Source organism: Neodiprion pinetum, chromosome 5, assembly GCF_021155775.2.
Source record: "Neodiprion pinetum isolate iyNeoPine1 chromosome 5, iyNeoPine1.2, whole genome shotgun sequence".
NCBI classification, from domain to species: Eukaryota; Metazoa; Arthropoda; class Insecta; order Hymenoptera; family Diprionidae; genus Neodiprion; species Neodiprion pinetum.
Window position 1 is genome coordinate 24,810,248 of NC_060236.1, and position 24,160 is coordinate 24,834,407.

Below are 24,160 nucleotides of genomic sequence, written 5' to 3' on the forward strand. Positions count from 1 at the left end.
AACCTTATTTGCAAATAGCTGTTTCTCGCTTCCTGCATTTTGCGAGGCGAGCGAAATAAGACGAAACATCTTCACGCCTTTGTTCTACGGAATCCCCTGTTTATTTCCTACAAGATACGGAAATTTTTCTGCCTGCTATCATTTTCCAGGTAATCGATGACTTGGAAATTTTTTTTTTTTCCCTCGATTTGCAAACATTTTACGCGTATAATTATGAGCATTTCACTAGGGATGTTTTATTTCGTTGCGTTGAAATTGTTTTAAATGTATCATGAGGTTTTTTCATAGTTTAAATCGAACTTTGATATCGGTGCCGAAAAATATGTATATGAAAGTTGCTAATTTCATACGTACAAGTAGTTTCGAAATTCAACATTCAGTTACAGAATTTGCAAAGAATCAAAAGAAAAAATTTCACCCCAATCTCAGTACGAATACAGAATTCAATTCTCGAACACTTTCATAATTCACCGAAATAATTGACTGCGAAGATCTTCTAAGCATTTGTAAATTTAAGAATTTAGACTATAAATCAAACCGATTTTCAAACTTGTTTTTTGCGGGTATTAGAAAGATAAGACCAAATTTTTACGCACAGTTAGTACAAGGTTTTATGGTTTTCAAGTTATTCTAAATTGAAAAATATCAATTGACAAAAAATTGTAACTATGTTTTTTAAAACAGCGTGGATCGATCTCAAAATCTGTTCGTACGGTTGTCTTGAAGTTCAAATAAATCTTTGATTATAACATTTTCCATGAAATGACAGGATGATTTGGAAAAATTTTCATTCATTTTGCAATTCGATTACCGTCGAAAATAACAATTTTTCTATCACCGCGTGACCATTTTAACAGTAATCAAACTTTTTCAAAAGTATTCGGCAATTTTCTAAAAAATGGTATAATTAAGGATCCGTCCAAATTTCAAGACAATCGGACGAATAGATTTTCGGATTCGCTTCACACCGTTTTGAAAAACAGTTCATTGTCACTCGACATGTTGCCGAAATAAAAAAAAAAAAAAAAAAAAAACCGTAATTTCCTGAAACCTTTTACTTAACTGTGTGTTAATGTGTGTTAAAACCCAAAACTTGTACTTCTGAACCTACGTCAAAAAAAGTATTGAAAATCAAAGTCTATTTTCCCGCTGCAAGCTGAAAGTATTGAAATGTTTTTGTCGTAGCTGATACTTAATTTCCTGATGTCCGTCGGCACTTGTAAGAACTCCGAGAGATAAAAAATGAATGATAAAAAAAGATGTATTTCACACCGCACAGGTTCAATAAAAAGGTTCTGACAAGCAGACCAAGTTTCAAAATCAGTCGAATCGAATTCCGCACCGCCGCCTCAATTTTCTCTTCTTTCCAATTACCCCTCGCAATATTGAACTCTTATACCGGCGATTGTCGTTCCCCAAACTCAATTATCACTTCCTTACAATTAGTTTCGTCTCTCCATCGAGATTGGCTTTCGTGCTCCTCCTTTCCGTTTTCCGCACCAAGAGCTTTGGCTCCTTCGGTTCAATTCCTTCCTCTTCGGTTAGAAAACAGCACAGCGAAGATCCAAGGAACACGCAATGATCAAAGTTACCGAATCGGTCGATAAATCAGTAATAAATAAGCTTCCATATTTATTGCTGTTCGTTTTTCCTTCCCACGTTCTTATCAAAAATTGAAAAATGGATTAAACAATTATCTTGATGTCGAAAACTAATTTTTATCACCCGCCGCATATTCTCAAAAAATTATTCGACCGATTGATACGGAAATTTGGTGACGTGTTGAGGTATATTGATGAAAAAATGTTGAACTTCTGGAACTGAAAATTTCAATCAACGACGAGTCATTGAATTTCAGAAAAAATATTAATTTAACCTACCAAATATTCTCCCATATTTTTTATGACCATAATTTGTAACGAGGAAATATCTCAGCTGACTTAGAATTGGAAGAGTTATGAAAGGGTTGGATTGGAAATAGAACGAAATTCATTGATTTATATTTTAATTGTATTTGTGTTTTAAAAATTGTCACGATTCTCGTTAAATTTGGAAATATATATATACATGCATATAATACGTTATATATATATAATTGTTTTTATCATCATAACCGATCCAGATTCGGATGTTATTTGCAACAATTGACTCTGAACTGCGATTTTTAAATTCTTTGAAAATCAGGGATGGATTATTCCTGGATTTTCTTAAACATTTCATCGCAATCACGTGCTGTTTACATCGCCAAATGTAAGAATATATAACCTACATATCGGGTTCAAATTTCGTTCTCGTTCTCGTTCACCTTGCCGTATGCGATGGGATTACAAACTTCGCTGGAACTTCTGAACGACTCCCTCAATTAACTTCATCGTTTAAGAAGCTCGAAATAAATACTTCCACTTAACAACTGTCGTAATTTTTACACGTAACGATTAATATGAGCACTTTTATTTCCACTCGTATTTCTAATTTGATAACTGTATTTTTTCGTAAATCTCTTACTTACTTTCTGATACGATTGTTGTCAAAAATTTAAAACGATATACTGAATTTTCGTGAACACTGCCTCGTTATTTATAAATGATTAGTTAGATTCTTTATATTTTACTAACGCTGGAAATATTTTCCATTCAATGTTTCTTCTTCTGGCAAAATAGAGAAATCAAGTTGACGGTCAAATCGCTGTACGTTTTACTACTCGGAAAACTTCAATTTCTGTGCATCGAAAAAGTATGAAAAATCAGCTAAATACAAAAAAACAAGAAAGAGATTAAATATAAATCTGTGAATCTTATGATGTCAAATAATTTCAGTCCACTGTCGAATAAACAACAAGAATATAGCGCAATGGATAATTTATTTTGCCAAGATCAATTCTTTGATGGTAAATAACGTAAAAATATAATTGAGAAAAGTTATGAATACTGATTCTCCAGTTTCATGAATTGAACGTTTGAAAGGGAAGTAAAAGAACAGTACAATATACGAGAGGAGAAGTGAAAAAAAAAATAATAATAATAATCTTATACATCCGCTTATGAAATAAATTTCTCTAGACTTTGCAGAGCTGAAAATTACATTGTGGATTAATAACTGCCTCAAAGAATATTAAAATAGAGTGAAAAATAATTCGAATAAAAATGCTATGAGAAATGTAATCTTTGATAAAATACAGAGATAAGGTCTTCACGTTTATCAATAAATCGTAATAAAAAATTTGCAAAATATTTAAACAGCTCGGCATGGACTCGTTTGATGTATAAATCAAGCGAACAGTTACCGCAGATGTTAGAAAATAATTTCACGTTGAATAAAAGGCGAATGTCGAGTCTTACATAAATATAAAAGGGCAGCATAACCGCTCGCTGCGAATGTTTTAATAAGCCGTGGTTCAAGCATGGAAACCATAATAACACGAGCAGCTCTTTGTCTAAGACGTTGTACTTAACCGGAAATTCCGGGCTTGTAATAAGAGCAGCGTGGTTATCGTTAGGGTCCTTTTACTTCTACTTCTTCTTCGTAGAAGGTGGAAAGTAATATCAGGCTCTCGACCTACACGAAAAGGATTTCCCCCAGATACGTATTTTTCAAATCATTTCATTCACAAGAATACGGGATTTCGCTGATTTTTAGCTATATTTTAACCTACTTGGGATTCATTTTTTTTTCACACACATAGCGAGTGTTTTAACAATTATTCACTATTTCTACTAAAATTCGTTGTAATCTCTCTTTCCTGAATTTAAGAGGTCAACGGATGCCGTTCGTCGTGAGAAGTCAGACCACTTTTTTAACAGTAACGAATCTGTAAATTTTTTTTGCTAAGAAAGAAGAAGAGATCTAATGTTATAAAATCGTGACAATTATTACTCAAATAATCCCGCATTTATAGCAGTACAATGGAATCTCGATTAGCCGGGGAGGACGAGACCAGGAACAAACCGGAATTATGAAATCCACCGATAATCCGAACACGGAACATTACGTAATTGCTGAATTTTAAAAACCGGTTTTTAACGACTCTGCAAGTGACCGTATCAGTTGATACGAATAAAAATGTGTTATTCATGGTGCGTTTCGATGATGGTTTGAGGGTTGTAGGGTATCATTCGATGTGTATATTCAATACCCAAATTAAGTATACAAATGAGAACGATGCTTTGACCAACGATTCGAGTGGTCGTAAAAATATATAGATAGAAAAAGATGCCAAGGTTATAGACTTAAAATTTTTTCTAGGTAAAATAATTAATTTAACTTTGTCGCTATTTTCTACAAGCTTGACAAGGAGGTCGGGCATACTTATGAAATATTATTTTTCCAATCAAAAAGTGCGGAGGTCGAGCAAGAAGCTTTCAGCAATAAAGAAGCTCGCGTAATTATAGTGCAACTACCTTTTCTGTGCTTGTGGTTAATAATCGCAAAGCTGCTGCATTCTAAGACGAGATCGTTCGTTCAATTTGAACTTAATTAGTACACGAGATAATGTCATTTTAAATACATTTTACCTTTTATATTTTATTTATTTCTATTCTTCTTGCCTCTTCGGTTATAATATTGTGCGATTTTCCATCTACCGATTAGAAAGAATTACCGAAACGAACGGAGACAAAGAAAAATTATGAAATCGTGAAAAAGATTTTGCTTTTCAGAGAGAAAATTTTTCCAAATACTTTTGTTTTCAGAAGAGACGGACGCATTGCATGAAAAAAAAATATCGTACTTCTGCTCAGTTCGTTTCTGCGGACGAAAATTCAGCTCGTTATTTTATTCGAAAAATTATATACAGTTTGCTGACGAACCACTGCACAGGAATGTTTCGTCTATCCGACTCAAACAAATGAATTAATTGAGAAATGGAATGAATCGATTCTCTAGAACTTACATCGAATAAATTTTCAACGTCTCACTTAATATGTTCTACATTTTTTTTAACTCTACCAAAGAATAAGTTTGTTATTCTTAACCCGTGTCAACGATTTTTCAACTAATGATTTTGGGATTAACTGAACAGCAGAGAAGAAATTCAGTTCTGGAACTAGGTGAAAACAATTGATTTAGAATAAAATCGACTCATGATAATTCATTCAACAAAATGAATATCAAATCTCATTTCATAGAATACTTACAACAGACGATTCTTTCAATTAAATTCGACTTAACACAATTTAGTCAAGGTTTTTTTTTTTTTTTTGAAATTTTCTATCGTCGTAATTTTTTTATTGTACGACTGATTTACTCTTTTGCGCTGATCCGAAAATTCACATCACACAAAATAGAAAGAAAGAAAGAAAAAAAAAATAAAATAAATAAATAAACTAATGGAATGGAATGCAAGCCCCCGTGATTAAAACTTGTTAATTATATAACCGAACGCCTGTTGTCAAACTGTGTTGTCATCCTTATTTGTACTTGACTATCAATGACAAGCAATTCTGTGCAATTTTTATACACTGCATAAAACAGAAGCTCAACAAGTCGTCCACTGATTTATTCGTTATCTATAGATATTCGTATATGTATACCCGAGTACACGAGCTATAAATGTACATTGGAGTTTATTTGCTTGTTTGTGACGTACTAATTGACCATTCACCGAAGACCGCGTACCGATATTCGAAATAGAGCCACCGAGTAAGCAGCATCGCTAATTAACGGGGTTCAGCGAGAAGCCGTCAAAGTCGCCTGACTGCGTTGCAAACTAGTTTAATCAACGAATTTCAGCTGTATGCTGATAACTATTAAATTACCTACCGCTAGCTGCTGTACTTGTTCGTTATTGGTACGCGAATTGCGGCTCCGATGTCGATTGAATTATGCTCAGCTCGCGTGAAACGTGAAGATCGGAGGAAAAAATTCACACTTTATACGCTTACACGCGCATTGAATTTAATTTATCACGAAACATCGTACGCCTTACACTTCTTATCAAAATTCGAAACAACATGTTTTTTAAAAAGCTCAATTTTTGCGATCGGAGTATCGATAGATTATGGGTGAGTATTCGTGAGGTTGACTTTTTCGACATTTTTACGAGCGATTTCATTTGCAAGCACATTTATTTCAGGGCGTAATTAATCGTGACGTCACAAGATTCGATTATCATATTTCAAAAAATTAGTTCGTCTTTTCTTGATCTGAAAAAATCACGGGCCATCTTATTGTTGAGGCAGAAAAAATTTTCTCGGTTTTATCGATCGAACTGGAAAAATAATGATACACGATAAGAGTGGAAGAAAAATTGGCTAATAATTATTTTAACGATATTCACGCTTTCATATATTTTTAGATTTATGACTCTGATTGTGAACATGTGTAAAATGTGTAATTATTTGTTTCACGTAATCTATGTTTACATCAGACGAAGGAGTAAACGTATAACGGCATACATATAAATAATCAATCGATACTGAATCTCATTAGCGTTACGAGAATATCATGTCGGTGTAATTTCTAAAGAAAATTTTTACCCAAACTAACGAACGATGCCCTAAGCATTGGAAAATTGGTTCCAGTTTTTGGATACCTACTAATTGTAAGTTGTAGAGTACATTTTTTTGATAGTCTTCACTTCAACGTACTTGGTACAAGGCTTGTGCAACTGAGGTGCTTTTTGGGGTCCAGTGTACGCAAGATGCTCGAAGTTGAATGGCTCGAATCACGTATAGGCATCGGGTTTCGATGAGGATTTACGTTTTCTTTCTCTGCGGGCTTTCTCTCTTCGTTTTATTTCATTTCTCTGTCTTTTTTTTTTTTTCTCCTCCTACTTCATTGTAGGTATCGGCACGTGGCGAGCAGCCCGATAAATCCCTGTTCTCAAAGACTTAGAGAACTGGCAATCTTCATCGAACATCAATTAACCGCGGGCATCCAATTTCTTTGAAACGGTGGGGAAAAATCGAGGAATAAAAAACCGAGGATCGAAGGTGGAATTCAAGCAGCCGCATCTGAATGATAATTAAACGGAACGCGAGAGCGTTTCCAAGGTTTAGAATTTCCGAGAGGGATGAAAAAGGAATAAGAAACAAATTACATCACAATCGATAAATTCACGGCCATTTTTTAATCCAACATTCATCAGCAGAATTTATCGGCCTCCCGTTTTTTCGTAATTCAATAATTCTTCAAAATATACATTACGAGGAATTTCGATTGGAATCAAAATCATTCCATTTCTGTTTATGCGAAACAGAAAGGAGAATGAAAAAAAGACACTCGTCGAATGACAGTTTCAATTTTATAACTTCGGAAAAAACGGCATAAATCTAAAATTGATAAGAATTTATTCTTCACTAAAATAAATTTCTCCGATTTAGTACTGACTCAAATGTCAATTCAATTTTTCCACGGATACTTGGTATTATTTCAAAAATTGTTCAACATTTTTCGTTAATAAAAATCGTCAGTCAGGTTAGGTATGATTTTGTAAAGTGGCTTCAACTCCTACCGAAGACGAAAACAAAATTCCCATTGAACCTTATTAGATAAATTTTGTCTGTCAAGAAAACTACGTAGGAAGATATTAGAAACACACGTGTTTCGAAGGATACGAAAACGGACAATTCATATAACTATTGAAAAAGGATTTCGAGATCCATTATCCTCCAATTTATGCTGGTGGGAAAACTTTTCGCAGCTAACCTGAAAATCTGGAAAGCGAAAAGAAAGTTTCGGCAGAAGTCAAGTTCTGCTCGGATCAAGTTATGAAAGCAATCTCGCGGTATTATATGTTATATGTACAAGTCACAACTCAGACCAGTTATACGATCCTAAAATAAAAGGAATGAAGCATTCAAATCAATGGATCGTGAGATATTTGATGATGATAATAATAACGACGGCTGTGGACTGAAATAAATTCTTTTGTAAACTTAGGCAGTGAAATACAAAAATCACGGTGTTTAGAAAATAAAATGTTAAACTACCACTGAAAATTACCTTTATTATTATTATTATTACTTTATCAATCGGAATCATGACATTTGCTCTTAGGTGAAGCTGAAATATTTTTATAATTGCTCTCCGCATTGCACGATCTGCCCATTGTCATCATCCGACCAATTTCCACATTCTTTTTCTCGTGCGAAGAGAAGGTACGTCTTCGCAGTTTAGGGTTACATCCCTCTGTTACTGAAGACGACGTTTACTGTCAAAGGACCAGAGTGTCATGAGGTTTCAGGTTGATCGTTAAAACTCAGTATTGCAATTGTAAACTTCCTTTGCAGCTCAGATTGGTTTGGATCGAGGAAAACAGACCCGTATCGTATTAAGGAAACGAATTCCAGTGGAAGAAGAACTCGGCGTTGAAGAAAAAGCATACGATTGCGTTTCTGACTCGTTTCTGTTTTTTTTTTGTCAAGATTACATTCGTTTCTAGAATTTAAATGAAATGTTTTATCGACTGTGCCACAGTTTTACCGACTATGCCACTGTTTTATCGACCATATCACTGTTTTATCAAAAGAGATAAATTTTCCATATTCTGTATCCTTGTACGGCTGTTACTTGAAACTTTCATTGAATGAAGTGGGCCACGTTGAAGAAAGAAAATGTTCATCTGTTGATTTATATGTGACTCAGCCACTGATTTGAGGGAAAATAAAGGTCTTCGGAAAATAATAAGGACATGTCTGAACCGGGTATCCTACCAATTTGTCAAAGTTGGCCAAAGGCGATCCCGCTCGAACGGAGATGAAGAATCGTTCGTAATATGCCGTGGTAAAATCTGAAACTGGAAGTATGAGGATAAAAAATAAGCCGGTCTCGCAAAATAATAACGGGCCATTTAAAAAAAACCGAACCCCCGAGCATCGTAACCCGCAGATCCCTGCAGTAAATCCATCGTTTATCTTAAAAGATTCTTATTAAATCTCATCGCGTTGTGCAGTGTAGAGTTGAGTGCTCGTTTTAACGAGACTGACGGGGTTGAGAGCTTCGCTCTTGCAGCTTTAAGCAGACTCACGGACTGCGCGCGAGAGTGAGAGAGGAAAATAGAGAGGAGGGAAGAGGGCGCGATGATAATCTACGAAGCTAAGCTCGAAGCACGCCTTAACGATGCCCATTAAGATAGTGACGACTGGGAAAAGTTGAACCGAACCCTGAAGCCGCCCCCGTTTTAGCGATTCCACCCAATCCAGCTCACCCGCTGAACGTGGGAAGTTGACGTGATGAATTTCCGAATTTAATTTAAGCTACAAATAACTCGGCACGCGGAGAAAAGTTCGCTCTGCCTTCGTTCCTCCACCTCTGACTTTTCCCTGGGTCAGTCGGTTATTCTTTCAATCCATTTCTCAATTAGCCGCTCTGATAATGAAACGGGGTGAAGGTCTTGTCACTTTATTTCAGATTAATTTGGTCCGGTATTTTCATGCCTGGACCTAATTTCAAATTCCATCAATTTTGTCGGGGAGATAATGTTGATCAGGTTGCATGAAATAATTTATCGAGTCGCTGAATCTTATATCTATGGTCATATGATGTTCTCGACGAAATTGAAATGTCTTTTCGTTTCACTGTAGATCTCTTGTTTCGTATATTTATACCATCGTATTCTTCTGAAACGTGTCCAATGATAATTCACGGAGCTGTTAGTCTCTCGCAAAAACGATGCCAAAGCTTGATTTAGGAAAATCTGCTGTTTGGTTTCAATAGTAGTAAATGATTTTGGTCATTTCGGATCAACTTAGGGATTCACGATAACTTGTTGAGGAATTTTACCCTCCAGAAAATTAATGTACAATCGTTATACCTATATTTTGACCGTGCCGAGATCGATAGTCGCAGAAAATCCAGGCGGGTTGTTTATTCATAACGAGAGATGAAGTTTTCTTTTTATGAAGACATGGACGACAGGGTTTTATCGACTTCATGACAATTCCCAAACACAAGGTTCAAACACGGGCTCCATTCAAACAGAACTGGAATCATATTCTTAATTTGAAGAAGAATGAAAAATACCACGATGAATAAGAGAAGGAAGAAAGGAAGGAGCAGGAAAGACAACATAGTCTGAACCAGCTGACTGTCGATCTTGAGACGCTTCTTTGACTCGAGAGGGTACAAAAGAAATCCAAGGAGGAAAACGTCGGGATTCCCGCGAATACTGCCATAACGATTTCTATCAAATTAAAAGTGAAGAAAAATTGCTGGATTTGACATCGACACAAAGAAGAAGAAAGCATTTTTTAGCTAAGCAAAAAACATGTAAGAAATATGTAAAATTGTTGTGCGATACAAAAAGTGTAAAACTCTGAAAGTAGAAGTCCAGGCATATCTGTTTTTGTCTTGAAAAATTTTCATTGGAACCGATTACGGCACTTTCGATAAAATTCAGATTTTTGATCTTTAGACGACAAAACTGTGCAAGGAAACAAAAAATTAAGAATCTCTCTTCAAATTCCACCTTGAATTACCAGCAATCGTGGATAATCGCATAACAAATCAATCACATTCGGATTTCCCGTTTATTAGTGACGAATATTGGAAAAGTTCAAAGTTGAGAAAAAATTGTATTTCATAAAATCACATTTTGCTAGTTTTTCGAACGAAGAGCTAGAATTTACAGAAATATCACCTTTTCAATTACACTACGACGTACCAATTATTGGAGAGAGAAAAAATCGGAGGCTCGAGTTCCGTTTTCTGGTTGAGTGAAGCTAAAATACTCTATATATATAACTGCATCGCTAAGCGCATAAGTACTCTAATTACACGAGCACACCGGGATTTGAATCCAATTTCAAACTAGTCCGGATGAACTGGTGCGATTCGTAACCATCCTGATGCCGCACAAATCTGTTCATCCACCACCACACGCCGTAAATTATACATCTGCCGATGTAACGGTGCATTCATGCATATGCGGCATTCCATGGCATCTCAATCAAGATTCTACGTAAATGTTTCAGATTGGCTTTATAATTTTCCGTATGAAAGTGCATGACGAAAACCGAAATCGCAATTTTTTAAAAGTATTCTTCAACCCAGTGTGTCTAAAGTATGATTTAAAAACTTGAAACAAGAACCACACTTTCTAAAATTTGAAAAAATTCAGAAAAATCATACGAAATATAACAACATTTTTGATACCTATCGGAAGCTGGTGATTTCATAACCTCGATACATAAATAAGAAGATTAGAAAAATACAAAATTATCATTATTCTATTGCATTTTTAAGTGTTCATTCTTAATAATAATAATTATACAATGTTAGTAATTACATAATTTTGCTTTTTATTTTCCTTATTCATCTTTTGGAGTTATGAAATCTCCATATTTGAATAGGTGTCAACATTTATTTGATATGTTATAAGATGTTTAAAATTTTTCCAGATTTTAGAAAGTGGGAGTTTTATAACTACATTATAAATTAAATTAGTATGAGAGCACGCAGGTTCCCGAACGAAATATTTACACTGCGATAAGCTCACGTGTTGCGTAAAATTTCTAAATTTCAGGAACGTAATTGTTTAAAATAGAAAGTTAATTCTGCGATACAGCCATTGCATATTTTTGTAAAATTCTTTGAGAGTTTGTACAGGGTGTCTACTTTTTTCGGTGACCGGGAAATCACGAAATTCAAGGATTTTTCAGAATCAAAATAAAGGATATTTTCATAACCTTTCGAAAGATCCACAACTAGAACACAAACTTTAGCAATACACGCAATAAATATAACAATATGTTCCGTACATAGCAAAAAAAAAAAATCGATCTATGTATACTCGAGACTCAAAATTAAAAAGAATGCAAACGAGTATCAATAATTCATATAACATCGCTGAAATCTGAGTTACTAATTAACCTAAATATAAAATGTTCAGGCTCGTTAGTAAAATTTCATGACATTTCCTGACTTTTCAAGGGTCGCATTGAATTTCATGGCATTTAAGAATTTCCAGGGATTTCAGATCGTTAGACACCCTCGTTACACAGAAGACCTCGGCTAAAAATTTTTGAACCCACGCGCATTAGTACACGGAGAGATTTTTGGAATCAATATATTTACTTCATTGCTTATCCATAATTACAATGAAACAAACGAATCTAGGGATAATCGAAGTGTAACTGCAATACTCGTTCCTACAATAATATGAAATCACAGTATTTCTGTATGAATTTTAACGACAAAATATTTCTATCATACTCGATAGTATTTCCAGTAATTAAATTGGTTCGTACAGTGATGAAGAGTACTGCAAAAATAGTATATTGTGCAACGAGGAGGAAAACTCGGTCTTTTTGGGTCGATGATGAAAATTTCAAATTTGCAAGGGAAAAAAACAGTTCAATCCTTGTTGCACAAGGTTCTTTACATAACAAGAGCACGTTACGTGTTTTTCGCGAAGAAAAATATTGAGGTAAGGTTCGCGTAGCGTCCGGTTCCTTTTCACTCCTAGGACTTAAAAGTGGTCTTTTTCAGCACTCCGCGCATGCGCATTCGCAGATTCACGCGGAAGCGCGCAAAACGTGCTCGCGTTATGTGAACATTGTTTTGAAGGGCTTGTTCTCGTTCTACTCCATCTGCGCATTGGCGTATTTTTTCATACATACAACAGAAATCCATGCATCAGAACCTAAATACGTTTTCAACTCAGCAGCAAAAGCTTTGAGAAGATAGACAAAAGACCGATTGCGATGATTTAAAATTCACGGGTTGGTTCGGCCCTATCTTCAATATTATCTGGACGCTGTACTGCAGACGTCTGGCTTATAATCAGGCATCGACCTTCAAGCGGCAGGCGTCTGCCCAGAATACGTCATTAACCTCAACCTTGAAATTTTTTAACTCGACTCCTGCTCCTACACATAACTCGAAATATTTCGTACTATAGACAACCTTTGGTCATTTTTCGTCGCCTTTTTGGAGCTTGTAATTTTTCCTAGCTTTTATGGGCTCAAAATAATGGCGTTCAGATAGCAGTTTTTTGGTAAAGAAGATTCGGAAGCATTATCAAATTTACAGGAATGACTTTAAAAATACTGTGTTATTACACTATTCGTGTATACACTGAGAAGAATTTCATTTGTTACAGTAACTAGAAAAATTCAGTAAAACATTATCGTTAAAAAAAACTGTTTGAATATTTTTGGAATTATGAAAAACGAGGTACCGTCGATACTTTTTCGATAATTGCAACGCAAAATCAGTTTGTGAGGCTAACTATACGTTTTTAGTTAAACAAGGCTTTAACGTCAATTTATTGTCGCACAAGCATTAAATTATCGCAACAGTTGCAAGAAAATATAGTAACAGTGATCGTAATGAGAAAGAATAGTAACGGATACTAGACTTTCCGGTAACAGCTAGAAAACTAATTTTCATTTTCTACCTATAACTATATTTTTCGATTGTGGTAAAAAGTGAAAATAGTTAAGGACCGAGCGGCTACCGGAACTAAAAATTTCTCTCAGTGTACAAAAAAATTTTATTTTTCCTAAAAGCGTATAATCATTAGAAACTCGGTAGATAGAATTTAGGAACGCTTATGACTTATAACGTTATGCTCTGAAACTTAGCTAATCGCAAGTTAAATAAACGTAAGCTAATATTTGATGTCTTTTATTTTCATCAGATTTGGCTCGTTTTTTTATCAAGCAAAACGAGTTGTTTAAATTATTTACGAAGGGCGCTTCGGTCGATTTCATTTTTAATAGGAAAAATGATCATACGTTTTGTATTCAGCATGTAAAAAAAAATACAAGTAAATTTCAAACGATTCGCAATATTGTTATTTAAATCATTGATCGAACTTTATTGAAAACTCGATTTGTCATTACCAACTATTGAGCACCGATAATGATTTTTACAGTAGCGACTGGGACATAGTTTGCTGTTGGAGGGTATGAAATGACAAAATCCTAAATCCCACCTCGAAAAGCATCGCATAAAAATTCTTGCACCGATACCGTTTTCACCCACGGCAAATTCCACGTTAAAAAATAAAAAAAAAAAAAAAAAAACATGCATCGTTAGAGAAGAGTGAAAAAAAATATGGCGACTGGATTATACACAGTTATTTGAGAAATGTTAACGGTCTCACGAGCTCAAATCCGGGGGCTCGTTGGCATGGAAAATAAACAAACTGATTCTGGCTTTACCAAAAGATTACGTGAGACACGTAAATTGGCCATTTTGGTCCGATATAGAATGCAAATGGCCTTTTGACTAGCATCAACCTGCCTAATTGCGAGTAAAATTAACCGCTTAATTTTCCAACCACTAATTATGCCCCTGTTTCTCCTCTCTCTCTCTCTCTCTCTCTCTCTCTCTCTCTCTCTCTCTCCCGCTCAACTTCACCCTCCAAGATGCTGCTGCGAATTTACATGTGTTTTCTTACTCCGAACCCTCGTCATTAGCGGCGCGAAAGATATTACAGATTCTGGTGAAAGGAAGAAGGAAAAATTAAACGCGAATGTTTATTTACAAGCCGACTAATTTTCCTGCTTCTTCTTCTCTCTCTCTCTCGGTCCGTTATGTCTTTTTATTTTATTTTACTCGTTTGTTTCGTTTTCTTTCTCATCCGCAATGGAGCTGATTCCTTACACTCGGGAAAAAAAAAAAAATTTCATCGTAATAACCAAAATTTCATCATAGTAAAAAAACTTCCGGGTTAATATATGTACATTTAGCGGTAATCGATTGGTAACTCTCATGGTTCAATCTTAAATTTCGTAAATTTGAAATCTTCATACACCGAATAGATTTAAGGAACTACGTGAAATTTAATATTTTTATAATACTATTAACAAAAAACGTATTATTTCATCAAATTGGTTAAGTTAAACTCGAGATTTAATATCTACAAGTATGTATATTTCAATCAATTAATTTTTTTACCATTATCAAAGATTTATCTCATCAGCTTTGCTACTTACATCAAAATTTTCTACGCAAAGCGTCTGCAAATTTGTTGTTTGAAAAAAAGCAACAAGTTTTCTGCGAGTGTCTAATCGATGATGATTATTTCTGACTTTTTTTTTTTTAAGAGACTTAATATTATCGGATCCAGTGACAGTACTTAATCCGAGGCCGTAACTTAGACCTGGATAAAATCTTGAATTTTGCAAACATCGCATGCAACTTTCATAACATTTTATCTGCAATTTTTTTGTAAATCCGTTGTGCTTATATTTGTAAAGTAAAGCGCAGGTTTTAATTGAGCTTTGTCTCGGGTTTCTCAGTCTCATTGATTAGAGTTGGGGTGAGTAATCCGACGGCGATGAGGTTCCCTGCACCATGCGTAATCAGGATTCTTGATTGCTAAAGCGGGAGATTTATTTAAAACGAGGACCACGTAAAATCACGTAGATTATCTACGTATGTCGTTAAGGGATTATGCAAGATTTGCAAGAGATGTGAAATCCCTCGTCCAAAAATTTCACGTCGTTCCTTCCTCTTTCCCGTAAATAAATTCGCCGGTCTGCTGACCCGAAATATAATAAAACGAACTGTCATTCAACGGTTTACAAATAAATCTCGGTTAACTCGCCAGTGAATTCAAATCGAATTACAGGCCTACAGGACGAATAATCTCGTCTTTGCGGGATGAGATCGACAACGACAGTTATTATTGTCATAATAAAGGTGAGAAGTGAAAGAAAAAATAAATCGTAATAACAGTAAGACAAGAAAAAAGTTCCATCCTTGTCACTCGCGTGAAGTGTCGTAATTCTTCATTAAAAATTTGTTTATCCAACGACTTGGTTTGTTTTTTTTTTTTTATCAATAATGCAGGTAAGTATTTCAAAATACACAGCAGTAAAAAGAATAAATAAAAAATCAAAGTGAACTGTAGGATCACGTATAATTTCCCATCAATTAATACTGCTTTCAAAAATGTTTCACTGCACCGATCAATTTACGCGAGCTTTAATCAAAAAATACGAATCGCGCACGCCAGCTGAAAACCTTTAATGAACGTACGTGCCCGTATTTCAGATTAATTTGTTTACCGTTTGACGGGACGTAATTATTCGAGCCGATATGTGTATTTGACGCAAATACGCAATTATCAAGGACTGTAATCGCTGTTTAGTGCAGGTTGACATTGCCGAGTACGAAATTGTTTGTCGCCCTCTCGTAGTTTTCAAAAAGGACTGCAATTTTTGTCGGAATATAGCGATTGAACGACAAAAACCAGACGCGAATTTATAGATCTACAAATTGTTTACTATTTGGCCGTCAGCATAGATAGAAGAAGAGAAAGAGAATATCGCCATTTCTAATTTTTTTAAAATTTTTTCACCTGATAATACCATGTTTAATACCCCCAATATTTTCTCTCATTTTCTACCATTGATTCATCGTTATCAAACATTCAACCCTACTTGAAATTCTGCTTCTTTTTTTTTTTTTTTTTCGAAAAAATCTTTGAGCTTCATTATTTATCTCGGCCATTTGAAGGTTGCTTTGCTTATTAAAAAAATTTTTCTTTGTAATTTCTTGGGTTCTTCCACAAATTTGTATTCACAAAACTTATATTTCTATAACATCGAGAATTCCAGCAAAATTATGTAACATATTCCACTTGACAAACGTCGCAATAATGTGAAATGTGAAATTTATTTTTTTACTTTATACATTTTTATCTCGAGCTTTCAAAAGTACGAAACATTAAACAACAATATTCACACACTATCAAAATTTCGGATAAATGTACAAAAATTGTATTCTCTACTTCCACGAACAGTTTATTTGCAAATGACTTTTTAACAGATTCAATTATTAATACGTCTATTTTCTTGACCACTTCGCTAATTTTCACATAATTGCCATAGATTGTAAAAAGTTTATCGAATTATTTTGATATTGTCAAAACACTGAACGTTATTTTTTTTTTTTTTTTCATCAGTACAAAATTTTCAAGGTGCTCAAAACAAAATTGTTCTCAACCTTAAAATGATCGAAAATTTTACTACAGATAATATTACGGAGGTTTGTATATTTGTAACTGGAAGAATATCGGTTTCGTGTATCAAATACGATGATTAAATTTTCACCAAGAAAGTCCCCCTCACCCTCCTAGGAACCCTTCAATTTATAAACTAACCTTTCGCCCGACCTTTAAACTATATTCCTCACGCACGCCGGGGAATTGTGGTGAGATCCACGTGTAATTTGCTTCTTGATTTCTGACACCAGGGTAAATTTCGCGCTGTTTGCGAAGCTTAACGAAACAACGGCCTAAACCTTCGAGGAAGTGCGAATTCTAATTACCTGCAAACACGAACGAGGTACCGTATTCAATGTCAAAATAAAACGTGCACCTCAAGGTGATTTCAACGAAAAAATATTGCCCTAGAATTTCGCGTCAAAAATAAAGTTGAGATCTTCGTTTTCGGATACGTACACTTTTTGCGATTTGTAAATGTAAGCGAGTTGAAAAGAAAAAAAAAAAAAACAGTTTCGTAATTCTAAATTCAGATGTTTTTTTTCATTCCTCTCCTCTACGCGCAATGTTTTTTATTTTTATTATTTTTCAAAGACAACTTACGCAGTGAATCATCGTCGTGTCACGCTGTAATCACTTTTTGAAATTGTTCCGCGTTTAAATAAATCTTTCAATTCAATGACATTCACAACCTCTCAAATTAGAAATTGATTAGCATTGTTAGGGACGTTATTTTGCCAATCTTGTAGTAAGGAGAAACAATTGTAATTCAATCAACCTTTAACCTTCCACCTAGTCGATTTATTTATCTTCAAAGATCACGTGAAAAACGAGCTGCAACGATCTTTACGATAAATTTACGATTAGTTCATCAGATCTTTGCATGTAAAACATGATGATAATAGTAATAAAAATTAGGTAAATTTTCTCCAATTCCTCCCGTTATTTTTTCTTTCACACGAAGAGATTGGGAGCCATTATAAAAAGATCATCGTTAAAATATCACAGACCTCTCGGTGCTTTTAGCACCGTAATGTGGGCATTAAACTCCATCTGTCGCTATACTGGCAGGGAATCGACGGCACGTGGAAATCGGGATATTGACATACATATATGAGGCATTCTGTGCCAACTTGACGATAAAGGTTCGAACTCTGGACCTTCTCACACGTGATCCCCATTCTTAAACCATTATTTAACCTATAAGATATCACACTCGAGTATATTTCTCGATATTTCTCTCAATAATTACTCATCCAGTTGAATTTCAAGATTTTTTTTATCATACGCTTTATTTACATATATTCCCACGATTTTCAGTATTTTTGAAAACGACCTGTGATTTATACTTTTGAAAAAATGTATGGTAAGGTAAGAAAAAAGATGTCGGTTTGCAGATATTCAAGTATGAAGTAAAACTATGCATAAATGCATGCAGTTTCTTTCCGCGCAAAATATATTCGAAATCAATTTTGTAAATAGTATAAAAAATAATTTACGTGCACCAATTTTTTATACCGACTTAAAATTGTTGTGATTTAAAAAAGGATTCCGATAATTTTTGTAAAATTTTTTTTTAAACAGTAACAGCTCTTTTTTTTAATGGAGAGAATAAAATAAAGTTTGATTGAAAGAATTTGAAGAAAGTACGAATGCATTTTACAATCGGAAGAATTGTTGCGACAAAACGAAGTTCAGATCCGGAGAGATGGTCAAATTAACAAATCTTAGTCAACTTGGCATAGAATGCTCCATACATATTGTACACCAAATATGTTTCGGAATAGCGAGTAAAATTACTTGGTGTTCGTTGAAACAAGCCGTGCGTACGGGTTAAACTAATTTTTATACGTTTTTGATCATGAATAATTCCCACTGCTCGTTAATAAACTTTCCCGGTTTCAATGTAACCCATTTAGAATTTGCTCCGCGAACGAAACATGAAATAAACCAACCCCAATTGATGAAATTTAAATTTTCAAAACTTTAATCATCACTTGTGATCAGAATCAAAAGCAGAAAAAAACTTATCTTATTCCTTGAAATGTAGATTTGTGAATCAAGCATATTATTTTGGATTCGTAAATGATTTTACTTTAGTTTCGGGTTTAATAATCAATGAAATGGGAATAAGTGAATTATCAATCATGCATAGATTATGCATTCTTTAATCAATAATAGTGAAACTCAAGAGGTCTCAAGGGGGTAGAATAGAAAAATTCGTACAAACTGATTTCAGGCTTAAAAGTTCCAGAGCTAAGTTTTAACCATAAAATTTATTAGCCGTGTATGCACTGATCTGGATAACAACCAACAAACAATTGTTTTCTATTTTTCAAACCAAATTCTGTCAGAAATCTTGATATTCGATAGTTTTTTTAAACTCCAAAATAATCGAACGAAAAAAATGTAAAAAAAAAAAAAAAAAGAAAAATGCAGTCGCCTAATAATTTGATACTTTTTTTTACGAATTAAAACAGCTGGAGTTAAAAAATTAAATAACCGACTATTCTAAAACGATTCGGAAAAAAATTCGAGAAACAAAATTGGAATCGTCAAAGCCCAAATGCTAATTGAACAGAGTACACAGGCCTGCACAAAAAAAAGAAAAAAGAATCTAATTTTTTAACCTCGTTTCATACCACTGGCAAGGGATGATCAACGTCCCTCTTGATATAAATATAGTACATCGAAGGCGATGTGTAACGTAGATTATTTATTATTTCGTTCAGTTTCTCTTTGATCACTCAAAAGCAAAAGACTACGATATAAAACGTATGATACGTAAAATGAGGGTGAAACAAGATAGAAAAGAAATAAGGGCTTCCAAGGAATTAACTGGATGTAATCTGCGCCGCATGTAAAGAGAATGTTTTATCCTTGAATCGGTTTACATGTCGCAAAAAAATCATAAACCTTATCTTATGCGGGTGATACGTTGAATATACGTTATACGTATATAATACCTATAATGATTACGCGCCGGAGACGGTAAATGTACGAAACGGGTTTGTAATTGGGACTCGAATGTTCCGGCTTAAATCCTCCGTGTTCAACTATACTCGTTGAGTATGACAGTTAAATATTTCAAAGGAGGAACACTTTCAATGGAAAGTGTGTTTCAAGACAAAATTTTTTGTTCAGGAATCAAATTGACGGAACTCAATTAAAGCAACAAAGATGGAATTGAAAGAACGAGGAAGTCAAAGGACTCGGAGTATGTTTGTTTTTCGATAATTCTGAGGAAATTTGAAGGAATTTCGAAGCCTCGATTGACATGGATTGTTACTCTGAATTCAAATTAAATAACAGTGAGAGAAATGAATTCAACGGCGAGAAATCAATTTTTACAAAATCGGTGCAATATTATCATCTCAGTTGGCAAAAATTCAATCGGTTCGACTCTTAGATCGATCAAATAACCTAACTTAAGAAATATGACGGCAACTTATTTTTAAGCAAACAGAAGTTGATCGATAATAATTACATGTGTTGGTAAATCTTGGTGAGCGGTCAGTAAATGCGTTGCGCAAATTTCCGTTAATAATTACAGTTTGCGCACATTCAATGTAGACACAATTCAATATTGATACATGGGAAGAAAAATGTTTCGTTGTCGGACGAACTTTTGAAGGAAGGAATCTTCGATCTCACGGATGTTTGAAATATTCAATATGCCGAAGCGAAGTAAATGCTGCGAGGATAATTAGGACAGACTGCATATTCTGTAGCGGACAAATTCTTCAAATTTGGATTTTGAGCATTCTTAAAGAATTGAGTTGTCGACAGACGAACATTTTCAACCTTATCAGCCACTAAAGTATTGTTTTTGAATTCGTCAAGATCCAAGACCCTCAAGTTTGAATCAAAGTTTTCAATTGTTGTTTTCTAAATTTCTTCCACCTGCGAAATCATCACATTGAAATTCGCCTAATCTTAAGTTTCGCGAATTGTTGATCACCGATTTGAAAGAAAACTCAAAAACTCAAAGTCTCAAATTTTTTTCAACAAACTGCTTCATCCTGTGATGAAAATGCAGGTTCCAGATTACTTCTTGTTCAATTTCTTCATATTACGTGTAACAAAAATTGACAAAAATGCAGTCTGAAATCCCAACAGAAAGTCGATTGGTTTAAAAATTCATTTCGCGTATAAAAGTGTCGCCGTACAAAAGCCTTTCTCTGTCACCAATGGTGAATGTGAATTCAACATTTTCACACACAATGGTTGCCCTTTCATAACGGGTAGAAAATATACATATATATATAATTTGGAAAAAGATTAGCGAACAAGAATTTTGCTGTCGTTGTTGAATTGTGAAGACGAAACGACAGTGAGAGGAATACAATTGTAGCCAAATAACTTAAAAACCCTAAAAATAATCGAACAGTAGTTCTTTTGTTGGATAACACACAAAAATTTGATGAAATAACACAGTTACGATTTCAACGAACCGGTGGATTCAATTTGCATCGCAGTGAAACGGAACGGTATTGATGACGGAAGGACGAAGACAGAAATTCACCTCGCATTATTGTAAAAATTAAATATTTGTCCGAGAAGCGCAATTCTATCTCTCGTTTATTCGATAACGCGAATCAAAACAATTGTACAACGAAAACTGCACTTAGGTCAAAAAGTTAACTAACGAACGCTTGACCAATTTTCCAAAACTCAAATTCTCCTGAGAACCTTTCAAAACTTGAGATTTCATATTTTAAGATCCCCGTTTCAATTAGAAATGAACAACTTTAAAAATATCAAAATCATAATAAAAATACGAGATTCCACGAATCGAAAAATGAGCTTGACTTTTGTCAACTAGGATTGAACGTAAAAATATCATGGTTTATCTTTTTTCAACCAATCGTCAATCATTTTCAACTGACTTTCTTGCAATGATACGTATTTTCAGTTAACAAGTTTCAACAAACTGTCTGGGAAGTTTCGAATGAAAAAAAAAAAAAATTTACTATATTTTCAAGCTTAACACTGTAAGATACTACTCGAGCAATCTCAACGGTGGATTTAATAAATGAACGAAGATTTTTCTTCAGAAACCTGCCCGAGCGGCAATTACACAGTGCATAAATAAATGGTGCCGATATTTGAGTATCCAGTAATTAAATAATTCGTCCGAATCGTGGAACGCGTCGTTGGTTTCACATCAATTATGCTGAAGCAACAGCCGCACATTTCACTGTATATTTTACGTAATATTTACAGTGTGGAATTACTTTCCATTTCAGATGTAACTGCAGCGTACACTTTTCACATTTGCATTTCGGATGACTTATGAGTGCACAAATAACAGATATGAACTAGCTGATCCTATTCCGACAGCTCGGAATATAATGTCCGGGCAAAATATTAACGGAATAGATTGCGAAATACGAAATTGTAAAAATAGAGAATGTAAAGATTTTTACCGATTATAATTTTGCGAATGATTTTAGTCGACGGTTTACCAAAATTTTTCGAAATTCTGTCATATTATTTCAATTTTGACGAAAACACCGAAAAAGTTGATAACTTTTTAAAAATCTCTGCAGTAATTTTTGTCCGTGGAAAAGTATTATTTTCTTTTTATAATTACCAAAAGCCTTTATGAATATTTCCCCTGTCCATTTGACGCAAATCAGCGAAAAGCCACGCATACCTTCTCATACAAATATCAGATCGAACTTTTTTTCACAACGACGCATTGTGATTGGCAGATAGAAATGTGACGTTGACGGCACGAAGTTCGTGCATGTTGAATATTCACCAGCGGAAAATTTATGTTAAATATTGGCAGGTTAATTTCGATTTTTTCATATTACAAGATTTGCATTGCAGATATTCTGCACAAACATGAAAAATACGAAATGAAAATATTTTCCTATTTCGTAATTCAAATGTGATTATGAAAAAAAATTCTCTGCATTTTTAATAAAATTTAATAAAAATGTCACCTATACAAGAGTCGAAATTTAACGCCTACGTTTGATCCTACCAAGGTTCATGTGAACCTACTTTGAAGGAAACTGAAACTATAAATCCGCCGTTTACCCTCCGACTCCTAAAAATTTAAGAACAAATTGAACTTCCAAGTTTTGCCGACCCGTTATTTAAATATGAAAAACATATACATGAAGTGAATGCGGCGAGAATCACCTTTCCGATCACCTTATCGCGCAACATCCCAATGCAGCCAAGAAAATGAGAAAAACATATCTAGAAAATGGAAAGCAATTACCTGTTAGGTCCAATTTCAATTTTTCAATCACTGCAAGGCCGCGTACGATGACGATATTTTTGTTAACAACATTCATTTGTTTCCAACCTTGAACCACAACTTCAATCTATAGCACTGCTCGTTCCGATATCAAGCAGCGAAAACACAAACCTTGTGACACCGAGGACCCGTCTCCCCTAAAAAAACCCTTTTATCAATCGGAGCTGCACGTTAATATCAACACAAAATTCCGAAAATAAACCAATACATCGAACCGCACTACCACTAAAGGGATTAAAGAAAGTTGTATCCGGTGGTCTTCGAGTCCCGCTCAACGACCTGTAGCACCGAGTGATAATTGCGGAATGATCTATCGCGCCGAGCGCTCCGATCTTCGGTTTGATCGCTTGGATCTCCGGTGGCGCCCTCTGCGCGCAAGACGGATTTCTCTCGCGTTTACCACATTTCTACGGTGTGCGTACGCGGTTCTATTCCTTCGACGTATCCATCGAGTCAACCCCGAGCTTTGAATGCGAGCACTTGAGTGACACGGGCATCTTTGCCTTCCGTCTTTCGGAACGGCCCGTTGCATTCGCTCCTTGAACCGTGCCTTGGGGTTCTCTCACCCCTCCGGGCACCACCCCCGCCGTCTCGGGGGTAAATTCTTTTCGAAAGAATGTAAATTCGAAAAATTGTTGATTTCGAAAAATTAACGACGGAGCCAGGAATCGAACCTGGCGTCCAGAGACGCTTGATCGGAGCCTTACTTCACTGGACCACCTAGCCGCCCTGACTCTGTTGTCGTTAATATCTCTCATCACCGGTGAGTTCGAATTTGTTTTCCTGTGCCCGGTTTACGTGTGAGTAAGAAGTTTCTTGTCTGCAAGCACTGTGTATAAGGAGACTCTAATGCGTAGATGTTGTGTTTACCTTTTTTGAATCCTTGCTTCCGATGAGAAGCCCGTAAGACAAGCAGTGCCGTCTGATGAATGATGTGCGGATGTGCAAATCATTTATCTACGAGAGAATATTTGTAAATTCTTTTC

General features: G+C 34.9%; 1 protein-coding gene across 5 annotated transcripts in view; it reads right to left on the bottom strand.

The window, feature by feature from the left end:
• The window catches only part of unc-13-4A (BAI1 associated protein 3), a 111,498-nt gene that overhangs the window by 81,610 nt on the left and 5,728 nt on the right, over nucleotides 1-24,160 (bottom strand). Inside the window, exon 1 of one of the 5 annotated variants that reach the window (XM_069136205.1) lies at nucleotides 23,136-23,166. The exons of 3 other annotated variants lie outside the window; for them this stretch is intronic. The gene's annotated coding sequence lies outside the window, so the exon portion shown is untranslated. Of the gene's footprint in view, nucleotides 1-1,440; nucleotides 1,457-23,135; nucleotides 23,167-24,160 lie in introns of those variants that run through there. One more of the 5 variants, XM_046626300.2, reaches the window with a different exon arrangement.